At 39.7% G+C, this 23,876-nt stretch overlaps 1 long non-coding RNA gene across 1 annotated transcript in view; it reads left to right on the top strand.

Annotated features, from left to right (window-relative positions):
- Window positions 1-20,596, top strand: part of LOC134807595 (uncharacterized) — a 95,693-nt gene extending 75,097 nt beyond the window's left edge. The window contains exons 2-3 of the long non-coding RNA XR_010148439.1: window positions 3,169-3,266; window positions 20,362-20,596. This is a non-coding gene — a long non-coding RNA (uncharacterized LOC134807595). The remainder of the gene's footprint in view (window positions 1-3,168; window positions 3,267-20,361) is intronic.
- Window positions 20,597-23,876: the final 3,280 nt, after the last annotated feature.

Raw genomic sequence — 23,876 nt, forward strand, 5'->3', positions numbered from 1 at the left:
ACAATGGGGAAGTAACCTGCCCCAATATCTCAGGATGTCACCAGAGGCAAAGGCCTGGTTAGAACTCATGTCTCATAACTTTAATTCTAGGACCTTTGCCTGTTAACTTCAGTGGAGACTAACGTTTTTGTCTTATCCTACCCAATCATCTCCATCCACTTACTGTGCTTTCATAACTTGAAGAACCTTGTGAGGGAGGAAAGTTTACAAAGGTCAGGAGTTAAGTAATTTTTGTAGTTGGCAAGATGTATCAATGAGTGGTAGATTATGAATGCTTAAACAGGAAAAGCATATCAGAGCCTGGCAACTGAACAGAGATTAGGATCTTTCTTTCTTAATTGTCAGAATTTCAGAATGTGGAAAAATCATCTTCCTGTTGAGTCTTCAAGTCATCTTTTCAGGGGTAGGGATTTTGGAAAATATAGGAGTAGGGGCAAGAGGGGAGGGAGACAGAGAGGCAGGAATTGGATTTTTAAAATATATTTGTGATCTGTTCTTGCACTGACTACCTACCTAATGCAGATGCTGAGAATGGTCCAGTATGTGCCAAACTGATGATGCTGTTTTTTTGCATCTCATAGCAGTTTGCCAGAGGAAGTCAACTATAAACAGGTTTTTAGGCTGGCAATCCAAGACTCCTTACAGGATTGACTCAGCAGTTATTTTGTCCAAGGTACATAGAACAGATTTACTAAGTCTGGGTCATTCTGATAAATTCTTGAAAACAGGGACCTAGACAGCAAGGGGAGAACATCAAAGATCTCCTGGGGCTGTAACCATAGTTGGCAACTGGCCTGTGTCCTCACTTCACTCCAGTCCTGGGGCCTACAGCAAAAGGAAACTCACAAGGCAGAAGTCCTCCTTTGCCCTCCTTAAGCCATCTGCTTTGATATGGCTCCCCTGAAGAATCAGAGCTTCTAGATTTCAAAAAATCTCAGCAGATCATCTATTCCAGCCCTTACTTCATGGAGGTAAATTAAAATTGTCATTAACAAAACCATAGTACAGGCTTTCATGTGGAAAGAAGAAGGGTTAGAGCACTGAGTGAGCAGAGGGGTCCCCAAAGACCTCTGGGAACAGAAAGTAAGTGATTCCCTGGCTTAGATAGGAAAAAAACAGGACATAAGAAAATAGTAGTACTCAAACTTTGGCATGCACCAGAATCACTGACAGGGCTTTTAAAACACAAATCCCTGGACCTCACCCCCAGAACCTCTAATTCTTGTGGGTCTGGGACACTGGAATTCGCATTTCTTTATTTTTTTATTTTTTTCTGAGATGGAGTCTCGCTCTGTCACTCAGGCTGGAGTGCAGTAGCACTATCTCAGTTCACTGCAACCTCTGCCTTCGGGGTTCAAGCAATTCTTCTGCCTCAGCCTCCTGAGTAGCTGGGATTACAGGTGTGCACCACCACACCTGGCTAATTTTTGTATTTTTAGTAGAGATGAGGTTTCACCATGTTGGTCAGGCTGGTCTTGAACTCTTGACCTTGTGATCTGCCTGCCTCGGCCTCCCAAAGTGTTGAGATTACAGGCGTGAGCCACTGCGCCCAGCCTAGAATTTGCATTTCTAACAAGTTCCCGGGTGATGCCAATGCTTCTGGTACAGAAACCACACTTTGAAAACTTCTGTATTAGATAAAAAGAGAACAAAGAGGAAGGCAACTGTATGAAGCCACTCAATTCCCTTATCCTCTAAAGGCTTCATGGAGGGAGTTGATGAGTAGATATTTTCCCTAGTTAGGTAGATGGATGCAGTCTTTTCTTTCCATTAAGTGTCATATTTGAACTTAGTGAGGGTGCTGTGCAAGGGAGGGCTATGCCAGCTGGCATAGTTCACAAAACATAATTTCCTGTGGAAATTCAGTAAAAAATCACAAAGAGGTGAAGTCAGATGCTACCCAAGGGTCACAAGGTTGAGCCCTGGAGGGAGTGAGGGACTGGCTTGGGTCTGGTGACTTGCGGTGGGGTTGGAGTGGTAAACAGGAGAGAGAAGAAGATCCAGCTCTCCTGTTTGCCATTGCTCATCACTAAGTATATTACAGGCTGTAAATTGTAAGTAACTTCATTTTTCCAATTATATTAACTTTTATTCATATTTAGGGGATACTGCAATGTGGGAGAAAGGGCCCTGGACAGGGAGCTGGCAAGTTGCAATCCTGGCTCCACCCCAGTTAGTATTGTGATAATTAGTGTTCCTCTCTGCATCCGAGCTTCTTTATTAGTAAACTGAAATAAAAATGTTTCTAAACACTCCTTGAGGGTCCAATGAGATAAAGTATAAAGGCGCTTTGCAGAAATATAAGGTACTATAGAAGTGGAAGAAATACCTTTTTACTCACTCACTCATTCACTCACTCACTCATTCATTTGACAAAATTGTATTAAGAATCAATCACGTGCTGTACTCTGAGGACATCATGAGGAACAAAAGAAACAAGGTTCTTGCCTCATTAGGCGGAAAAGAGGAAATAATAGGCTTTCTTTTCAATCTCCTCCCCTAACCTTGCTACTACGGAGAAAACTTTTAGTGGGACCACAGCAGAGAGTTAATAGACACACCTTTAAAGTTTTCCTGGGAGAGGGTCTTCAGGTGCCCTTGCATGCCCTCTCCAAACTACTACATATTCTTATCTCTAAGCAGAAAGAGACAGATGAGGGAGAAGAGGTACTGAGCCAGTGAGGTGGGGAGTGGTGGAAAAGGCCTCACAGTAGAGTCACTGGGTCCCAATCCTGGTACTCAATGGGTGGCTTTGGATGAGTTATTTAACACCTCCATGGCCCAATTTTTATCTATTATATGGACATAAGTCATGGCTAAGATTCAGCAGTACTGGTTGGTGAAACATTGAAATACTTCTGTCCCAGTTGGTAAACGTTACTGCCACTCAAGTATCTCCTATTCCTGCTACTCTGAGCACTCATGCCCTACTCTGTCCTGGGACCTTTCCACAGTCCAGCAAATAAGAAGTAATGCCTGTCACAGTGGGTGAATCCACTCTGCTTCAGTAAAACTTCGATAGTTTCTGGGTGGCTGATGACCGTGTCGAAAGTGTTGTTAAATATTTTGACTATCACTTGTCTATACAACTTTTTTGAGGATCTCATTACAATCTCAATAAGCAAATGTCTTTTTGTGTGCTCAATATAGTCTTGTTTCCTCCTCCAGGCAAAAATGGACTGTTTGGTGATGGAGGCTGAGCGGAGGTGGGCTAAAAGGAATAGAAGGAGAGTAACTGGTGAAGAAGGAGCAAAGAGTGAGGCACAGTAAGTTGGTTGTGGCGGGGAGGGGGGGGTGGGCGGGGGGGCGGGGGGGGTGCAGGCAGATTCTCTCTGGACCTGGGATGCGCTTAGCAAGTCCCTTCTTGGAGTCCAGAGAGAAAGTAAGAGCTCAGGGCATGTCAAAGGGCTTGCAATTCTTTGAATGGAACACAAAGTGTTATTGTTACATAGTAACAGCTCTTGCTCACATCGACAATTTATTCCATTCTAATTCTAATCTCTTCTTCACTGGGGAGACAAAAGTCTGCACATTTCTCCCTTGCACAGCCCTGCAACTTGCTACTGGGAGAATGGTTTCCTTGTTTCCCTGAGACTCACATTTGCACTTTCTTGGCAAACCTGCTGAGAGGTATCAGAGTCACTGGACACACCCCAGAACATTGATATGTTTGGAATTTAATCAGAAGCCCCACAAAAATGGGACTATTTACCTTACTCCTGGAAACACCCATTTGAAAAATATTTAAAAGCTATCAAAATACAAATTATTAGGACTCTGCCCTTCACAATGAGCTTTTTAGGATTTATGTATTTTGATATGCGCCTCATTCTTCCCAAGAAACGAGGTCAGGCATTTCCCCGATTCTGACATTTTAGTGCAGTGACTAGTAAAAAGATGGATAGGGTCCAACCCTGTTTTTCCATACTTCTTTACCTTGTTCTTTGGTGTCTGTTTTCTTGCAGGAGGGGCCTGGAAAAGCCTCTCCCAGCAATCTCAGGTGGCATGGTCTTAGTTCCTGGAATTGCCAACCTTGGAGTTCCAACTCTGCGTCTTTGAAGTCTGGCTGGGAGTAGTCACCAATCTGAAAGTCAAGGCCCACAGGATCCTGAGAGTCCAGGAGTCCAGAAAGAGACAGACAGGCAGATAGACAGAGAGAGAGAGAGACAGACAGACAGGCAGACACACACACATACACACACACACACACACACACACACACACACACAGAGAGAGAGAGAGAGAGAGAGAGAGAGAATCATCTATGCTGCTGCTTACCAGCCTTTTACTTCCTTACTTGTTACTCTTATTGTGTCCTCTGACACCAGCCTAGGGGTTGTTTTAAAGCTTCTCCATGATTCTCAAATCTTCAGACTCACCCTCCCCACCTAGTTCTCTAAAATGCCACCAGCTCCCCCTCTGCATTGGAAACATCCATCTTCCCCGCTCACTATTCCCCTCCGTCTCAAAATGTTCCTTTGTTCTTCACTCACTTCCTTTCCTTTGGCATCTGAGGAAGGTTTGTTCTCCTTTTCAAATTGAAGGCCCTGACCTGGGCTCATGATCAAATATCACTCAGTGATCTCCTCTTGAGTAATTTCAGTCTCACCCTTTCTGTAAGAAGAACCCTCAGTCTTTCCCACACAATGCCCTCTCAATGTGTACCCTACCTTTCTTTTCCTTCCTTTTAGAATTGTTAAATTAGCAGCCTGCACTGACTAGCTCCTCTTTCTCACCTCATCTCTTTCCAATCTGCAGATTGCAATTCTGATTGGGATCTTACTTCTGGTCAAATTGCAATATTGAAACATAATTGGTGGTGTAATGATTTTACCATTGATGACTCTCAAATCATCCAAGTCAGTTTTTTCTTTCTTTCTCAGTCTTATTCTCACCCTTCCCTCACTACAGGGCATAGGACACAGCTGACATCCCCTTGCTTCTTGAAATGAATGCTTTCTGCTACACTACGGTAGTAGTTCTCTTTCAACCAGGGATAGTTTTTCTCAAGTTTCCTAAATGATGCGTCCTTGGCATTCTTGAGATTCTTCTCCACTCCTCCCTTTTTTTCCTTTACTCCACTCTCCCCTCCCCTTGTCTCATGCACTGCCATGGTTTTGGTGACTACCCCTTACCTCTACAGAAATGACTCCCAAATCCTTGCCTCCGGAGGTCTCTTGCCTCCTGGATCATAGTCCCTCAATTCTACCTGCTAGATTTTTCCTTTGGTATACTGCTGGCATCTTAACCCAGAGTGTTCAATACCCAAATCATTCCCCTCTTCTTGAAACAGACTCAGCCTTTTCAGCCTCTTTACTTTTGTAAATGGTATAAACATTACCTGAGTCATGCAAACTAAAAATATTTTCTTCTGCATTGCATCACTCTATTTATTTAACTCACTTTTTCTGTTTGGTTGTTTTCTGCACTGGCTCTTGGCTCTACTCCCTGCTTTCCACTGCAGTTGCTCTCACCTGAATGCATAGTTTATCTTTCTGCTTGGATGCTTGCAATAGCCTGTTTGGTGACTGTTTCCTTGATTTTGTTTTCTCCTTTTCCAATTATCTAACACACTCAGACAAACTGATCTTCTTTTTTGAAAAATTTTTTCTGAGACGGAGTCTCGCTCTGTCACCCAGGCTGGAGTGCAGTGGCGCAATCTTGGCTCACTGCAACCTCTGCCAGGTTCAAGCAATTCTCCTGCCTCAGCCTCCCAATTAGCTGGGATTACAGGCACCCGCCACCATGCCCGGCTAATTTTTTATATTTTTAGTAAAGATGGGGCTTCATTATGTTGGCCAGGCTGGTCTCGAACTCCTGACCTCAAATGATCCACCCACTTCAGCAAATTGATCTTCTTAAAGCCCACTTCTGATGAGTCTTTGCTGGTTTCACCTCTCTGCTAAATTAAGCTAACCTTTAAAATGGCATTTAAGGTCCTAAAAGATCTTTCAAAGCTCAATTCTCAGGACTTCCCTAAAATTAATCTATTTTCTAATCAAATGTGATGGCTCAAAATTTCCCAGTAATTTCCAATTTCTGCCCCTTTGTTTATATTCTTTCCTTTACCTAGCTCCCCCAAGAGCACTTTTGCTCAAATGCAGTGGAATCAATTCCTTCTCTGAAACCCTATAAAACTTAGTTTGTGCCTGCTTTTTTACCCTGATCATTGTCTGCTTAATATTGCATATTTTGGTAGCCTAATTATTCTACTTCTATCTCTTCCAGTTTATAAAATCTTTGAAGGGAAAGAGTATATCGTAGGCTTTCTTAGAATCTTGCATGGCATCCGGGACAGTATCTTTTGCATTGTAGGCTCCAATATATATTTGTTGAATGCTAAATAAACTAATCATATTTTTAGAAACTTTATATTCAGTTTCTTGTTTTGGAAAATATTTAAATTTTTTATTTTATTTATTTTTTATTTTAATTAATGACTGGAAAATACTAGTAACTATTCACCTCACATAAACATTCTCAAAACAAACTCATTTCTCCCAAAGGTGACTACATTCATCAACATTTAGAGATAATTCTTCAGAAGCAAGATGGTGGACTGGAGGGCTCCACTAATTGTCCCTCCAACAAGGACGCCAATTTAAGAACTATCTATACACACACAAAAGCACCTTCATAAGATCCAATAATCATGTGAGCACTCACAGTACCTGGTTTTAACTTCGTATCACTGAAAGAGGCACAGAAGAGGCAGGAGAAACAGTCCTGAATCACCAATGCCACCCCTCCTCAAACCACTTGCAGTGGTGGCATGGTGTGAAGCATTTCTATGCTCTGGGGAAAGGAAGAGTGGAGTAATTATGAGACATTGACTCAGTGCTGCCTTGTTCAAGTAGAATGTAAAAAACAGGCCAAACTCACATGACACCCAGCCATGGAGGGGGCATTTAAACCAGCCCAAGACTGAGAGTAATTGCCAATCCCAGCATGGGAACATAAGTTCCCATAAGCCTTGCCACTGTGGGCTAAAGTGCTCTGGGGCCTCAAATAAATTTCAAAGGCAGCCTGGGCCACAAGAACTGCAACTGCTAGGTGAGTCCTAATGCTGAAATGGGCCCAGAGCCAGTGCACTGTGGGGGGAATTAGACCTACTGAGACATCAGTTGGGGTGGTTAAGGAAGTGCTGGCATCACTCCTCCCCTAACCACAGGCTTCACAGATTGCAGCTCCAAAAGAGACCCCTTCATTCTGCTTGAGGAGAGAAGAGGGAAGAGTGAGGAGGACTTTGTCTTACATCTTGGATACCAGCTCAACCACAGCAGGATAGGGAACCCATTAGAGATGTGAGGCCCTAGCCCATGGATGACATTTCTAGACACACCATGGACTAAAAGGGAACCTGTTGCCCTGAAAAGAAGAACCCAGTCCTGGCAGTCCTGCTAACTTGAAAAGCCACTGGACCTTAAATAACCAGCATCCATAACCGGGTAAATAATCCAAAACACTGTGGGCCTTGGTGATACGCTGAGACTTGCTGGCTTCAGGTGAGACTCAGCACATTCTCAGCTGTGTTGGCTGTGGGGCAAGGATCTTTCTGCTTGAGAAAAGTGGAGAGAAATGTACAGGTGACTTTGTCTTGCACCTTAGGTACCAGCTCTGGCCACAGTGGGGTGGAGCGCCAAGTGGGCTTTTGGGGTCCCCAATCCCAGCATTTGGCTCTTGGATGGTATTTCTGAACCTGCTTTGGGCCAGAGGGGAGCTCACTGCCCTGAAGGGTGAGTCCCAGACCAGGCAGCATTCAGCATAAACTGACTGAAGAGCCCTTGGGCCTTAAGGGTACATTGGTGGCAGTCTGGCAGTACTCACTGTGGGCTTGTGGTGGCAGTGGCCATGGGGGAGGCTTCTCTGCCTTTGGAAAGTGTAGGGAAGAGTGGGAAGGACTGCATCTTGTGGTTTGAGTGTCAGCTCAGCTGCAGTACAATAGAACACCAGGTAGACTTCTAAGGTTTTTGACCGTAGTCCCTTGCTTCTGGACAGCACCTCTGGACCTGTCTGGAGACTGGGAAGCTTGCCACCCTGAAGGGAAGGACACAGGCATGGCTGGCTTTGCCATCTACTGATTTTGGAGCCCCAGGGCCTTGAGAAAACATGGACGGTAGCCAGGGAGTGGTTATAGAAAACCTTGGGTGAGATTCAGTGCTGTGCTGGCTTTAGATCTGACTCAGCACAATCCTAGTGCTGGTGGCCAAAGGAGTGCTTGTGTCACTCCACCCCCAGCTCTAGGTGGCTCAGAACAGAGAGACTTTGGGAGAATGTAAAGCAAGAGAACAAGATTCTCTGTCTGGTAATCCAGAGAATTCTGGATCGTGTTCAAGACTCTATGAGTCTACAGGAACCAGAGCATTGCTAGCTTGGGGTGCCTAAAGTAGATACAGCTTAGATCACAACAACTAAGTTTTTTTTTTTTTTTTTTTTTGAGTATCTGGAAAGCCTTCCCAGGAAGGATGAATACAAACAAGCCCAAACTGCAAAGACTACAATAAATACCTAACTCTTCAATGCCAAGACTCATACGCTCATCTACAATGTCAAGGCTGCCCAAGAAAACATGACTTTAAGAAAGTAACTAAATAAGGCACCAAGGATCAATTCTGGAGAAACAGAAGTAGGTGACCTTTCAGACAGAGAACTCAAAATAGCTGTTTTGAGGAAACTCAAAGAAATTGAAGATAACAGAGAAGGAATTCTGAATCCTATCAGATAAATTTAACAAATAGATTAAAATAATTTAAAAGAATCAAGCAGAAATTCTGGAGCTGAAAAATGCAATTGACAAACTGAAGAATGCATCAGAGTCTGTTGATAGCAGAAGAAATAATTAGTAAGCTTGAAGACAGGCTTTTGAAACTACACAGACGAGACAAAAGAAAAAAGAAAAAACCAATGAAACATGTCCGTAGGATCTAGAAAATAGTCTCAAAATGGCAAATCTAAGGTAATTGACCTTAAAGAGGAGGTAGAGAAAGAGATAGGGATAAAAAATTTATTCAAATAGATAATAATAGAGAACTTTCCAAACCTAAAGATATCAATATCCAAGTACAAGAAGGTTATAGAACACTAAGCGGATTTAACCCAAAGAAGACTACCTAAAGGCATTTCATAATCAAACTTCCAAAGGTCAAGAATAAAGAAAAGATCCTAAAAGCAGCAAGAGAAAATAAACCAAACACATACAATGGAGCCCTAATATGTCTGGCAGCAAATTTTTCAGTGGAAACCTTACAGGCCAGGAGAGAGTGGGATGACATATTTAAAGTGCTGAAGGAAAAAAAAAAACTTTCATCCTAGAATAGTATAGTCAGCAGAAATATCCTTCAAACATGAAGAAGAATTAAGATCTTTCCAGACCAACAAAAGCTGAGGGATTACATTAACACCAGACCTGTCCTGTAAGAAATGCTAAGGGAGTACTTTAATCAGAAAGAAAAGAATGTTAATGAGCAAGAAGAAATCATCCAAAGGTACAAAATTCACTCTTAGTAGTAGATACACAGAAAACACAGAACATTATCATACTGTACTGTTCTATGTAAACTACTCTTATCTTAAGGAAAAAGACTAAATGATGAACCAATCAAAAATAATAGCTACAACAACTTTTCAAGACATAGGCAGTATAATAAGATATGAATAGAAACAACACAAAGTTAAAAAGTGATAGGAAGTTAAGGCAGAGTGTTTATTCATTTTCTTTTTGCTTGCTTGTTTGTTTATGTAAACAGTGCTAAGTTGTTATTGGCTGAAAATAATAGATTATAAGATAGTATTTGCAAGCCTCATAGTAACCTCAATCCAAAAACATATGACAGGTACACAAAAAATAAAAAGCAAGAAACTAAAACATATTATCAGAGAAAATCATCTTCAGTAAAAGGAAGACAGGAAGGAAAGAAAGAAGAGAAGACCAGAAAACAAATAACAAGATGCCAGGAGTAAGACCTTATTTATAATAATAACATTGAATGTAAATGGACTAAGCTTTCCAATCAAAAGACATAGACTGGCTGAATAGGTAAAAACAAGCAAACAAACAATTACCAAAAAAAAAAAAAAAAAAAAAAAAAAAACAAAACAGGCTGGGCATGGTGTCTTACACCTGTATTCCCAGCACTTTGGGAGGTGGAGATGGGCAGATCACGAGGTCAGGAGATCGAGACCATCCTGGCCAACATGGTGAAACCCCGTCTCTACTAAAAGTACAAAAATTAGCTGGGTGTGGTGGCGCATGCCTGTAATACCAGCTACTTGGGAGGCTGAGGCATGAGATCCCTTGAACCTGGGAGGCAGAGGTTGCAGTGAGCCAAGATCACGCCCCTGCACTCCAGCCTGGTGACAGAGCAAGACTCCGTCTCAAAAAAAAAAAAAAAAAAAAAAAAAATCAATACTCAGTAATCTTTTGCCTACTGGAAATATACTTCATCTATAAAGACACACATAGACCGAAAGTAAATGGGTAGAAAAAGATATTTCATGCCAAAGGAAACCAAAAAAGAGAAGGAATAGCTATACTTATATCAGACAGAATAGATTTCAAGACAACAACTGAGGTAACAGGAAACTATGTGGTGATAAAGGGGTCAATTCAGCAAAAGGATATAACAATTTTAAATGTATATACACCCAACACTGGAGTATCCAGATATATAAAGCAAATATTATTAGAGAGAGACAGACCCCAATACAATAATAGCTGGAGACTTTAACACCCTACTTTTAGTATTGGATAGATTTTCCAGACAGAAAATCAACAAACAAATATCAGACTTAATCTGTGCCATAGACCAAATGAATCTAATAGATATTTACAGAACATTTCATCCAATGGCTGCAGAATATATATTCTTTTCCTAACACTTAAATCATTCTCAAGGATAGCCCACATGTTGAGTCACAAAACAATTCTTAAATTATTCAAAAAATTAAAATAATATCAAGCATTTCTCTGATGACAATGAAACAAAACCAGAAATTAATAACGAGAAGAATTTTGGAAACGATACAAATACAAGCATAAACTATATGCTCCTGAATGACCAGTGGATCAATGAAGAAATTAAAAAAGAAATTGAAAAATTCCTTGAAACAAATAATCGAAACACAACATACAAAAACCTATGGGAGACAGCAAAGGCAGTACTAAGACGGAAGTTTAGAGCTATAAGTGCCTACATGAAAAAAGAAGAAAAACTTCAAATAATAATAAAAAAAAACTAACAATTCATCTTAAGGAACTAGAAAAGGAAGAGTAAACCGAACCTAATCTTGTCTTGTTTAGAATAAAACAAATAGTAAAGATCATAGCAGAAACAAATAAAATTGAAATGGAAACAATACAGAAGATCAATGAAACAAAAAGTTGTGTTTTTGAAGGGTTAAACAAAATTGACAAACCTTTAGCCAGACTAATTAAGAAAAAAAGAGAGAACATCCAGATAAATAAATTCAGAGATGAAAGAGGAGACATTACAATGAATACTGCAGAAACTCAAAGGATCATCAGTAGCAATGAGCAACTATGTGCCAACAAATTGGAAAATCTGGAAGAAATGGACAGATTCCTAGACACATATAACCTACCAACACTGAACCATGAAGAAATAAAAAAAACCTGAACAGACCAATAACAAGTAATGAGACCTAAGCCATAATGAAAAGTCTCCCATAAAGAAAAGCCCAGGACCCAAGGCCTTCACTGCTGAATTCTACCAAACATTTAAAGAAGAACTAATACCAATCCTACTCAAACTATTCCAAAAAATAGAGAAGGAGGAAATACTTCCAAACTCATTCTGTGAGGCCAGTATTACCCTGATGCCAAAACCAGACAAAGACACATTGAAAAAAAGAAACCTGCAGGCCAGTATCTATGATGAATATTGATACAAAAATCCTCAACAAAATACCAGCAAACTAATTCAACAATACATTAAAAAGATCATTCATTATGACCAAGTGGGATTTATCCCTGGGATGCAAGGATGGTTCCACATATGCAAATCAATCAGTGTGATACATCATGCCAATAGAATGAAGGACAAAATCCATATGATCATTTCAATTGATGCTGAAAAAGCATTTGATACAATTAACCTCCCTTCATGATAAAAACCCTCAAAAAAATTAGGTATAGAAGGAATATACTTCAACATAATAAAAGGCATATACACAGCTAGTATCATACTGAGTGGGGAAAACCTGAAAGGCTTTCCTGTAAGATCTGGAACACAACAAGGATGCCCAGTTTCACCACTGCTATTCAACACAGTACTGGAAGTCCTAGCTGGAACAATCAGACGAGAAATAAATAAAGGGCATCCAAATTAGAAAAGAAGAACTCAATTTATCTTTGTTTGCAGATGATATTATGTTATATTTGGAGAAATGTGGGGACTACAAAAAACTATTAGAACTGATAAACAAATTTAGTAAAGTTGCAGGATATAAAATCAACATACAAAAATTAGTAGCATTTCTATATGTCAACAGTGAACAATCTTGGAAAAGAAATTTTAAAAGTATCCCATTAACATTAGGCACAGATAAAATTAAATACCTAGGAATCAACTTAACCAAAGTGAAAAGATCTCTATAATGAAAACTATAAAATACTGATGAAAGAAATTGAAGAGGAAACCCCAAAATGGAAAAATACTCCATGTTCATGGATTGGAAGAATGATTATTGTGAAGATGTTCATACTACCCAAACCAATTAATTCCTATCAAAATACCAATGACATTCTTTATAGAAATAGAAAAAAAATCCTAAAATTTATATGGAACCAAGAAAGACTCAGAACAGCCTAAGCTATCCTAAGCAAAAAGAACAAAACTGGAGGAATTACATTACCTGACTTCAAATTATCTTCCAGAGTTATAGTAACAAAAACAGTATGGTACTGACGTAAAAACAGACACAGAGACCAATGAAACAGAATAGAGAAACAAACCCACACACCTACTGAACTCATTTTCAACAAAGGTGCAAAGAACATACACTGGGGAAAAGACAGGCTCTTCAAGAAATGGTGCTGAGAAAACTGGATATCCATATGCAGAAGAATGAAACTAGACCCCTAGCCCTCACCATGTACAAAAATTAAATCAGGATGGATTAAAGATTTAAATCTATGACCTCAAACTATGAAACTACTAAAGGAAAACATTGAAGAAACTCTCTAGGGCACTGGCGTGAGCAAAAATTTATTGAGTAATGCCCTACAAGCACAGGCAACCAAAGCAAAAATGGACAAATGGAATCACACCAAGTTAAACTGCTTCTGCACAGCAAAGGAAACAGTCAATAAAGTGAAGAGACAACCAAAAGCATGGGAGAAAACATTTGCAAACTCTACATCTGACAAGGGATTAATAACCAGAATATATAAGGAACTCAATTTATAGGAAAAAAGTCTAATAATCTGATAAAAAATGGGCAAAGTATTTGAATAGATATTTCTCAAAAGAAGACATACAAATAGCAAACAGGCATATAAAAAGGTGTTCAATATCATTGATTATCAGAGAAATGCTCATCAAAACTACAATGAGATATCATCTCTTCCCAGTTAAAATGGCTTGAATCCAAAAGACAGGCAATAACCAATTCTAGTAAGAATGTGGAGAAAAGGAAACCTCATACACTGTTGGTGGGAATGTAAATTGGTAGAATCACTATGGAGAACAGTTTGGAGGTCCCTCAAAAAACTAAAAATACCATATGTACAAGCAATCCCACTGCTGGGTGTATACCTCAAAGAAAGGAAATTAGTATGTAAAACAGATATTTGCACTCCTGTGTTTGTTGCAACATTGTTCACAATAGCCAAGATTTGGAAGCAACCTACGTGTCCATCAACAGATGAATGGATAAAGAAATGTGATACTTACATACTATTCAGCCATAAAAAGAATGAGATCCTGTCATTTGCAACAACATGGATGGAACTGGAGGCTATTCTGTTAAGTGAAATAAGCCAAGCACAGAAAGACAAACATCAGAAGTTCTCACTCATTTGTGGAACCTAAAAATCAAAACAACTGAACTAACAGAGTTAGAGAGTAGAAGGAAGGTTACCAAGTCCTGGGAAGGGAAGTGGGTTGTTAAGGGGGTGGTGGGAATGGTTAATGGGTCCAAAATATAGATTGAATAAGAGCTAGCATTTGATAGCACAACAGGGTGACTATAGTCAATAATAATTTAATTGTACATTCAAAAATAACCAAAGGAGTATAATTGAATTTTTTTGTAACACAAAGGATAAATGCTTGCCGTGATAGATACCCCATTTTCCATGATGTAATTATTATGTGTTGCACACTTGTATCAAAACATCTCATGTACCCTATAAATATATACACCTATTATGTACCCATAAAAATTAAAAAAACATTTTGAGAGTGATTATGCCTTTTTATTGAAATAATTAAGTGAAAATAGGAAACAAAGATCTGAATGTCATCTACACAGAAGCTCCTGGGACAAGATATTATGAAATTAGTACTCCTTCTAAAACAAACAAATAAACAAATAAGCAAAACCCAAAATGGTCAATGCTTTGTAGTAGTGAGACATTTGAGACACTAAGCACAAAGTCTCCTATACTCTTTCTAAACACCCAACCCTCTTTCCCTACATTGTACCCATGAGAGGATTTGGGGAAGGACAAATAGCAGAAGGTGCTATAATTGGCTATAGAACCTTAAGAGGGGCCTCTTCTAGACCTTCACAAGTTTTTTCATTACCCTACACATCCAGAAGAAAAGCTTTTTTTTTTTTTTTAAACTCAGCCAACTACTTGAATGTTGGATCTTCAAATTAAATAAAAATATATATTTAAAAACACCCTCAATAACTAACAAAAAAAATCACTTGGTTATTTGATACATGGACCATGTCTCAATACCTTGTTTATTTCTCCCACAGGATTAAATCTGAGTACATAGTGAATGACCAATCAATCCTCATAGTTTGATTATAGATTATTGACTTACATTTACGAGATGCTTTCTGGAAACTCTCCTATCCCTCAACTCAGAAGTCTGACAACGTGTGTAGAGAAAACCTGTGTCTAGAGCATGCATTGGCTCAGAGCAAAACACACCCAATATTGTCAAACAATTGGTTGTTGACAAAAATTCAACCTTTATTTAATGAGGAAAATGTGTTTGGCAGGTAGAACCCAAGTCCTCGAAGGCTTTTTTTTTATGGTGTATATGTGTTTTATTTGTTTTTATTTCCACATGTATTAAACAGTCATCCTATCTCACCTTGGGTGATTGAAGCCCTCTTCAGTAGGTAGATTCCTCCAGCCATCTTGGACCATTTCTGTGACACAGACAATGTTTTCTTCTTCCCAAACTTTATTTTGAAGTAAGTTCAAGGAAATTCAAAACAGCAAGGTTGAGTGGAAAAAATAAGTCTTTTGTTCAGCATGTACAGTTTGAATTCTGTCAGGAAATATTGTACTTTCCTTTTATTACACTTTATTTTGGAGTTTTTTTTTAATTTTTATTTTTTTTTAAGAGTCAGAAGAACCCTAAGTCAGGAGGCTGTCCATAGCTGAGTCTCATGGACAAATGGTCAGCTCAAACACATAACAAAGGGTCTGTTGTGATGTTGCCAATTCTATTTCATGAAATCTTTTTTTGGTATAAACTGGAGAAAGCACTTTGTTCAGTTAAAAGATTTTTTTTCTTCCCTACCAGTTGTCTTTGCCAAGGTCAATGTTTCTATTATGTGGGGGGAAGCATACCCGCCCCCTGGTGGCTGATTTTACACATAGACATTTTTCTTTACCAAGACCCGTGGATCTCAGTAGCTAAAATGTCCTAGTGTGGTGTACATTCATTTAACAAATATTTATTGAGCTCCTGTTTTGTGCCAGGCAATGTACTAAGTGATTCGAGTTGGGAAACCCAAGGTCTTCCTCTGGGTCTTTTATATGGCAACCAACCATTCAACCTGTTCACAAGGCGGCCACCTCACCTCCGGTGCTTCATTTTCTCAACAATGAGCTATATTATATCTGCACTACTTATCCCAAAGCATAGTATCAAAGATCCAAAATGATAAAATAACAGCAAGTGTGATCGTATGTTGTAAATTAGATGAGGTCACTCCAGTGCTTAAAATAATTTAATGTCTTCCCATTGCCCTTAAAATAAAATCCAACCTCTTTTTATGGACTCAAAGACCCAGCACAATCTATCCACTGCCTCCTTGTCAACCTCATGCCACACCATTCTCCCCCTGGAGAATCTCACCCCTTCATACAGGTCAACTGTCATTTTCTTGAAAGTGCAATTTCCCCCTTAAGGCCCATATATGTACTTTCTCCTCCCCTTTATAAGCGTCTTCCTACTCTTCACCTACCTAACTCTTATTTATCTTCTTTCTGAATGAAGGCCACCTTCTCAGGAATTTCTTTGCTAAGTACTAGTTCTAAAAATAGTTCACTTTATTATATTATTTCATAGAACCTTATTTTCCTTCATAGGTCTTATCCTGTATAGCAAGCATGTATTTATTTAAATTGCTATTTTTGACCATCTTCTCCACCGAAGTGAAAGTTCCATGAGGACATGTACCATAACTGTATAATTCACTACAGTCTATCTTGCACCTGTAAATAGCATCAGTTGAAATTTGGGGAATGAATGAATAAATGACACCTGTGGAATGTTATAGAAATGTGAATTCATTATATATAAATAAGATAATATGAAATATAGAAAAAGTAGGAAAAGCAATTCAAGAAAGAGAATATTGGTGCATTTAATAAGTATTATTGAAATAGGAACTTTTAAAGTTTAATTACCCAGTTATATAATCTATATGTTATGACTGCTTAATTAAATAGAATTTAGAATGTTATAACCTAAGCTAAGTTTGCAGGTGACAAAACTGGTGTCCAAAGACGTGAAGTGATACATATAAGGTTATACAGAAGCAGAAACAAGACTAGAATATATGTCTGTGATTCCTGACCTGGAGTTCTTTTGACTACATTGTGTTTATTCTTGTACAACATCATCGTTAAGAAACCTCATTTCTTAAGGCTTTATAGACTTATTAAACTTTTGTATTCTATTAAGGTTAGACTAGAGCATCTTAAACAAATTGCTTAATAATTATTGAGCATCTTCCGTCCTGATGTCCTGGAACTAAAATATATATATATATCTTAGCTCAACTGCCTTCTCCCTTCTCCTGCTTCTCCTTCTCCTTCTCTTCTCCTTCCCTTCTCCTTCCCTTCTCCTTCCCTTCTCCTTTCCTTCTCCTTTCCTTCTCCTTTCTTCCTTCCTTCCTTCCTTCCTTCCTTCCTTCCTTCCTTCCTCCCTCCCTCCCTCCCTCCCTTCCCTCCCCACCTGTTCCCTTCTATTTTACTATTTCCTTATTGGGAGCATTTTGTCATCCTTTGTGCTTAAAGGGTACTTTCTATCTGGAAACTCATTTCCTCCATTCTGGGAAAGTTTCTTGAATTATTTCTTTTATAATTTTTCCCTCCATTTCCTATTTTTATTTTTCTGTACTTCTGCTTTTCCTTCATTTCTGCTCCAATAACTGTAATTAACAATAGCCTTTTGATGATATTTGAGTATTTCTTTTTATAACAAACTGTTCTTATTTCAAAGCCACAGTATCCTGTCTTAACTTTTTGAGGAAACGAATGGTACTATTTTTGAAATTATTTTTTCTTTGCATTTTTTTCATCTTTCTGTTTCTTTTCCCCCATTAGTATGTTTAAATTACTGTCTTTCTTGTTGAGGTTTTCCTGAAATGTCTGGTGATTCTTGGATGTCCATTCTTATTTAAGAGAGGATAGAGTTGCCAGACAAGATAGGGAACAGTCATTTGAATCTGAATTTCAGATAAACAATGAATACATTTTTAATATGTCCCAAAGACCGCATTTTTATTTGCTAAATCTGGCAACCCCAAGAGAGGGGCAAGAAGCAACTGAAGAAACGTCTGTGTGCATGGATAGGACCTGTTGACTACTGGATGTTACTAAGATGATCTGGCTGGGCTGTTTCACTAGAGGATGCCTGACCATTAGCATCTTTAGGTTTTCACTGAGTACTTAGAGCAGAATCATTCAGTCTTTAGGCTGTCAGTTTTCTGGGAGCCAAAGTAGACCAGGAGGTTGGGATTCTCACCATTCAGAATGTACCCCTTTAGTAATTCTCCTTGTTTTCCGTGGGGGTGCTCCTGCCCTGAGTAGTGCCTGCCATCCCTTGTCTAGATCTTTCTGAGACATGTTCTCCAGAGAGTAAGTCTTCAGTCTCCTGCCAGGAGGGTGAAGAAACTGCTTCTCATACAATTAACAAATTCTGTATCTGCCTCAACTGCATCCCCACTTTCATATGTACTTCTTGCTTCCAATTTCTGAGCCTTTCCAGGGTTTTGCAATGCAAAGCAGGTTGCTTCTGGGTTTTGCCCACTGTCAACTTAAATTTCAGCCTTCATGGTTCGGCTAAGCCAGTTAGTTACCCCTCTACCATCTGCCTTCCATTTTCCAAAATGTTGTTGTTGTTGTTTTCCTCCTAATTCTTTTTGTCTTTGTGAGTGAATGTCTTTAAAATCAGTCCCTTTACTGTCTTTTTAGTGAGCTTGGGGGATGGAATGTAATGTATAGCATATGTTAAATCTGCCATCTTCAACTAGAAGCACAGCCATGAATTTTCAAAGTGACTACAGAAGAGTCATTTAATTCCTCTTTTCTCAATTTTCTTTTGTAAAATGCGATGGCTAAGGGAGATGGGCTTTGATAAACCCCACTCAAAAATTTTATGATTGTATAATCTCCTGCACTATTAACAGACCATCCAGTAACAACATTCTAAACCTTCCAAACAAATTACGTTTTCAGTCTTTTAAGGAAGAGACAAAGCCGTGGTCTACATTTTCATCAATATTAAGACTTCCAACTGCCACTTGCCACAACAGGACCTTCAGCAAGGACTTCTCTGAAGCTTGTTTTCTCTCCAAATGGGGAACTAATATGAACTTCCATTAATATAAACTTCCATCATAAGCCTGCTGTGATTAGCAGATGAGTTAACCCATGGGAAAGTACTTCACATATGGACACTTGCTATGCAAATATTAATTGATGTAGTTGTTCTTTGGAGTATGCATCTTCTCAGCACAATAATTCTTGGTCTTTTTAAAGTCTTCTGACTGGGGAATCATAGCATTTACCTTAAATCATCTAGACTTATTTATTTGTTTATTTTTTCTTTGAGACGGAGTGTCTCTCTGTCACTCAGGCTGGAGTGCAGTGGCGCGATCTCGGCTCACTGCAAGCTCCGCCTCCCGGGTTCACACCATTCTCCTGCCTCAGCCTCCCCGATAGCTGGGACTACAGGCGCCCGCCACCATGCCCGGCTAATTTTTTGTATTTTCAGTAGAGACGGGGTTTCACCGTGTTAGCCAGGATGGTCTCGATCTCCTGACCTCGTGATCGGCCTGCCTCAGCCTCCCAAAGTGCTGGGATTACAGGCGTGAGCCACTGCGCCCAGCCAATCACCTAGACTTATTATAATTAGAGTTACTAGTCCCTGCAGGTTACCAGTGAATTTTTTTCTATAAAGCACCGAGGCTTCCAAGACATTAGCAATACTAGTAAAGGAATTACTCTTAATTGAAAAACACTAATGTCTCAGATAATCTGCTAAATTCTTTATATACATTTCCTCTAATCTTTACAAACATCCTGCTAGTTAAGTCATATTTAACCCATTTTACAGATAAGGATATTGAGGCTCATAGAAGTTAAGTGATTTCATCAAGTTCACTCACTCAGTAAATAGTAGAGTTGGGATTCAAACCAGGTCTTTCTGGCACCAAAACCCATGTATACTTTTTGCTTTTATGCCATAATGCTTTCTTAACTCTTTAAAAAACACTAATATCACTTAAAACATTGAAGCCAGAATGAGCTTGGTGTGATTAGCAATCCTTTGGTTCCTTTCCAGTATTCAATTCTGACATTCCCAAAAGAGATTCCGAGTTCTGTAAGCATCTGTTGGTCACACTCTATCAAGCCCCCTTCTTTGCTCCTGCTGTTTTTCTTCTTTAAATACCATTTCTCCCTTTCTCTGTCCAGTGACTGTCTACCCATCCTGTGGGGCTCCATCAGGGTACAATTTCTTTTTTGTTTGTAAGACAGGGTCTTGCTCTGTTGTCCAGGCTAGAGTACAACGGCATGATTATGGTTTACTGCAGTCTCTACTTCTTGGGCTCTAGCAATCCTCCTACCTCAGTCTCCCTAGTAGCTGGTACTACAGGCATGCACCACCATGCACAGCTAACTTTTCTGTTTTTTTGTAGAAATGAAGTCTCACCATGTTGCCCAAGCTGGTCTCAAACTCTTGGCCTCCAGAAATCCTCCAACTTCAGCCTCCCAAGATGCTGGGATTACAGGTAATAGCCACTGTGCCCAGTTAAGGCGCAACTTCTTTATGGAGCTTTTCTTTACTTCTCCAAGCAAAATTAGTTGCTCCCTTCTCTATGTTCTCTGTACATTTTAGTTTGTACCATATAAAATTGCCTCTATGTAACCATTTTTGACCTACAAATCTGGCAATTTTATATCATTTAGCCAAATATCTCCTTATCCCATTGTATTACATTTTGGGTTGGCATGTGTCTATTCTCTCTCCATTCCACCCCCCAGAATGTAAGTTCCATGACAGTTAACAGTAAGAGCTGACTTTCTGTGTGCTTCCTAGGAGGCCAGGACTGTTCTACACACTTTAAGTAAATTAACTCTTTTAATTCTTAGAGCAATGGTGTAATGATGATACTTTTATATGCATAGTACCACTAGATAAGTGAGGAAGCTGAGGCACACAGAAACTGTATTTGTCAAGGTTCTCCAGAAGGACAGAACTAGTCGGATATATGTCTATATTAAAGGGAGTTTATTAGGGAGAATTGGCTCACACAGTCAAAGGTGAAGTTCCACACAATAGCCACCTGCAAGCTGAGGAAGAAAGAAGCCAGTAGTGGCTCAGTTTGAGTTCAAAAGCCTCAAAAGCAGGAAAGCCTACAGTGCAACCTTCAGTCTGTGGCAAGGCCTGAGAGCCCCAGCAAACCACTGGTGTAAGTAGTCCAAGGGTCCAAAGGCCAAAAAACCTGGAGTCTGATGTCCAAGAGCAAGAGGAACAGATGGAAGCATCCAGCACGGGAGAAAGATGAAAGCCAGAAGACCCAGCAAGACAGCTTATCCCACATCCTTCCACCTGCTTTATTCTAGCCACGCTGGCAGCTGATTGGGTGGTGCCCACTCACATTGAGGGTGGGTCCAGTCCACTGACTCACATGTCAATCTCCTCTGGCAACATTCTCACAGACACACCCAGAAACAACACCTTACCAGCTATCTAGACATCCTGCAATCCAATCAAGCTGACACCCAGTATTAATCATCACAGAAGCTAAGTAACTTGCCCAGCCTCACAAAACTTGTCAGAGCTTGGATTTGAGCCTAGGTTATCTGTCTTTAAGATCCAGAGACTTAATCATTTCTCTAAAATCCTTCTATTACTATTCTGTCTGGTTGTGTTTTGTTCACCACTGTATTCCCAGGGCTAGCAGAAGGCTAGGGACCTACTAGGTGCTTAGTAAAGAGGTGAATTAAATGATTTTGTACCAGTCACATTTACTGAGCACTGTAAATGCTCTGTGCTCCCAGATGTTGTGGTGGTAGGCACCAAGAAAAATAAGGCCCAGTCCCCACCTTTATGGAGATGGTGGCCAAGCAGGGGCCCCTGGAAACAGTGTAGCATTTACATTGAGGAGGCTGAACGTCAGAGGTGAGGAGAACTATGGATGGCCTGTTGTGTACCTGGAGGTAGAACAGGTGATGGAGAAGTCCTGAGAAAGAGAAGGGTAGAATTATCCATGTGAAGGAGGGTCCAGGTTCAATGCAGATGTGTTCCAGACAGATGGAGCAGCTTATGCAAAGGCCCTGAGTTGGGGCAGGGTGGGGGGAGAATGGCAAAGCAGGGGTGGGAGTTCAGAGAATGTAGAACTGGGGCCGCTGGGCCCTAGGGCCTAGATTACAATTTCAGCTGTATCATTTATCTCCTTAGTGACTTTGAGTAGATTTCTTACCTCCTTGTGCCTCAGTTTCCTCTTCTGTAAAATGGATATAATAACAGTACCTGTCTGGTGAGATTCAAAGGAAGCATTGCCTTACTTATACTCAAAGTATACAGAATAGTGTCTGGTTCATAGAAAATGCTCAAACATAATTCTTAAGGAATTAAATTTCCTGAGTGTGTAGAAGTTCATGAAAGAAAATATTTGCTTCAGGAGAGTTAGAAATTTGCGATTAGGGCTTCTGTATTAGTCCGTTCTTGCACTGCTATAAAGAAATACCTGGGACTGGGTAATTTATAAGAAAAGAGGTTTAACTGGCTCACAGTTCTGCAGGCTGTACAGGAAACATAGTGGCTTCTCTTTCTGCGGAGGCCTCAGGAAGCTTACAATCATGGCGGAAGGCAAAGGGGAGCAAGGCATCTCACATGTCAGGAGCAGGAGCAAAAGAGAGGGAGCGGGGTGGTGCTGCACACTTTTCAACAACCAGATCTTATGAAAACTCACTCATTGTCACATGGACAGTACCAAGAAGATGCTGCTAAACTATTTATGAAAAATCTGCCCCCATGATCTAATCACCTCCCACCAGCCCCCACCTCCAACATTAGGGATTGCAATTTGGTGGGGACAAAGATCCAAACCATATCAGCTTCAAACTGGGTTCTCATAATTATAAAGTAATTGGAATAATAGCCACCATGTATTGTGTGCTTAATAGATATTCCATGGCATGCTAACCTCAAAACAACCTTGGGAAGAAGGTACTACTGTCTCCATTTTATACATGAGTATGTTGAGGCACAGGGAGGTTAAATCATAGTCTCACAATTAACAAATACATAGAAGACAGGTTTTAATTCAGACATTGGCCTTCTGAGTCCTTGTGCTGAGCCACTTTGCCACAATGATTTTCTGGTTTGCAATTTTAAAATGAGAGTCAAGTTGGATGCAGTGGCTCATGCCTGTAATCCCCAGTGGTTTGGGAGGCCAATGTGGGAGGATTATCTTGAGGCCAGGAGTTTGAAACCAGCCTGAGCAACAGCAAGATCCCGCCTTACAAAAAATTTTAAAAATTAGCTGTGTGTGTTGATGGTCACTGCCATGGTGATGATTACTCGGGCCCAGGAGTTCAAGGCTGCAATGAGCTATATAGTGCCACTGCACTCCAGCCTGGGAAACAGAGCAAGACCCTGTCTCTAAAATAAATAAATATATAAATAAAGAAACAAACAAAATCAGAGTGAGATGGTAGGGCCCTAAATCAGTCTTGGTTTAATGGAACTATTTGAAAAGTAACGAACAAAAAAAGTATAAAGGAATGAATAAATGTTCCTATGATATATGCTTGTTGGTTTCCATCACTTCGGGCTTCTTTCAATTGATTGCTAATAATTCCATTCCCTTGAGAAAAATCAGTAAGAGATTACATACAGCTACAGGTCACTCTTTTGGGCCAAATGTTTAAGAAATAATCAGTGGAGTTTTCTTCCTTCTTTGTTTTTCATCTTCTCTTAAAATTTTAAACTAAGCAAAAGATTTCATCTACGTTTTCAGTCTGATGTCTTCAAAATTAAATATTTTAAGAGGAAAAAACCCGTAAACATGTCACTGGTAGAATTATGCATAATTTTAGAAAGGAAGCAGTAGGGTGCAGTGTTAGAACTAAAGATTTTAGAAGACCAGAATGTTAAGCCTGTATGAGACTTTAAAGATCATCTGGTAATGAAAGAGTTAAGGTA

Source organism: Pan troglodytes, chromosome 10, assembly GCF_028858775.2.
Source record: "Pan troglodytes isolate AG18354 chromosome 10, NHGRI_mPanTro3-v2.0_pri, whole genome shotgun sequence".
NCBI classification, from domain to species: Eukaryota; Metazoa; Chordata; class Mammalia; order Primates; family Hominidae; genus Pan; species Pan troglodytes.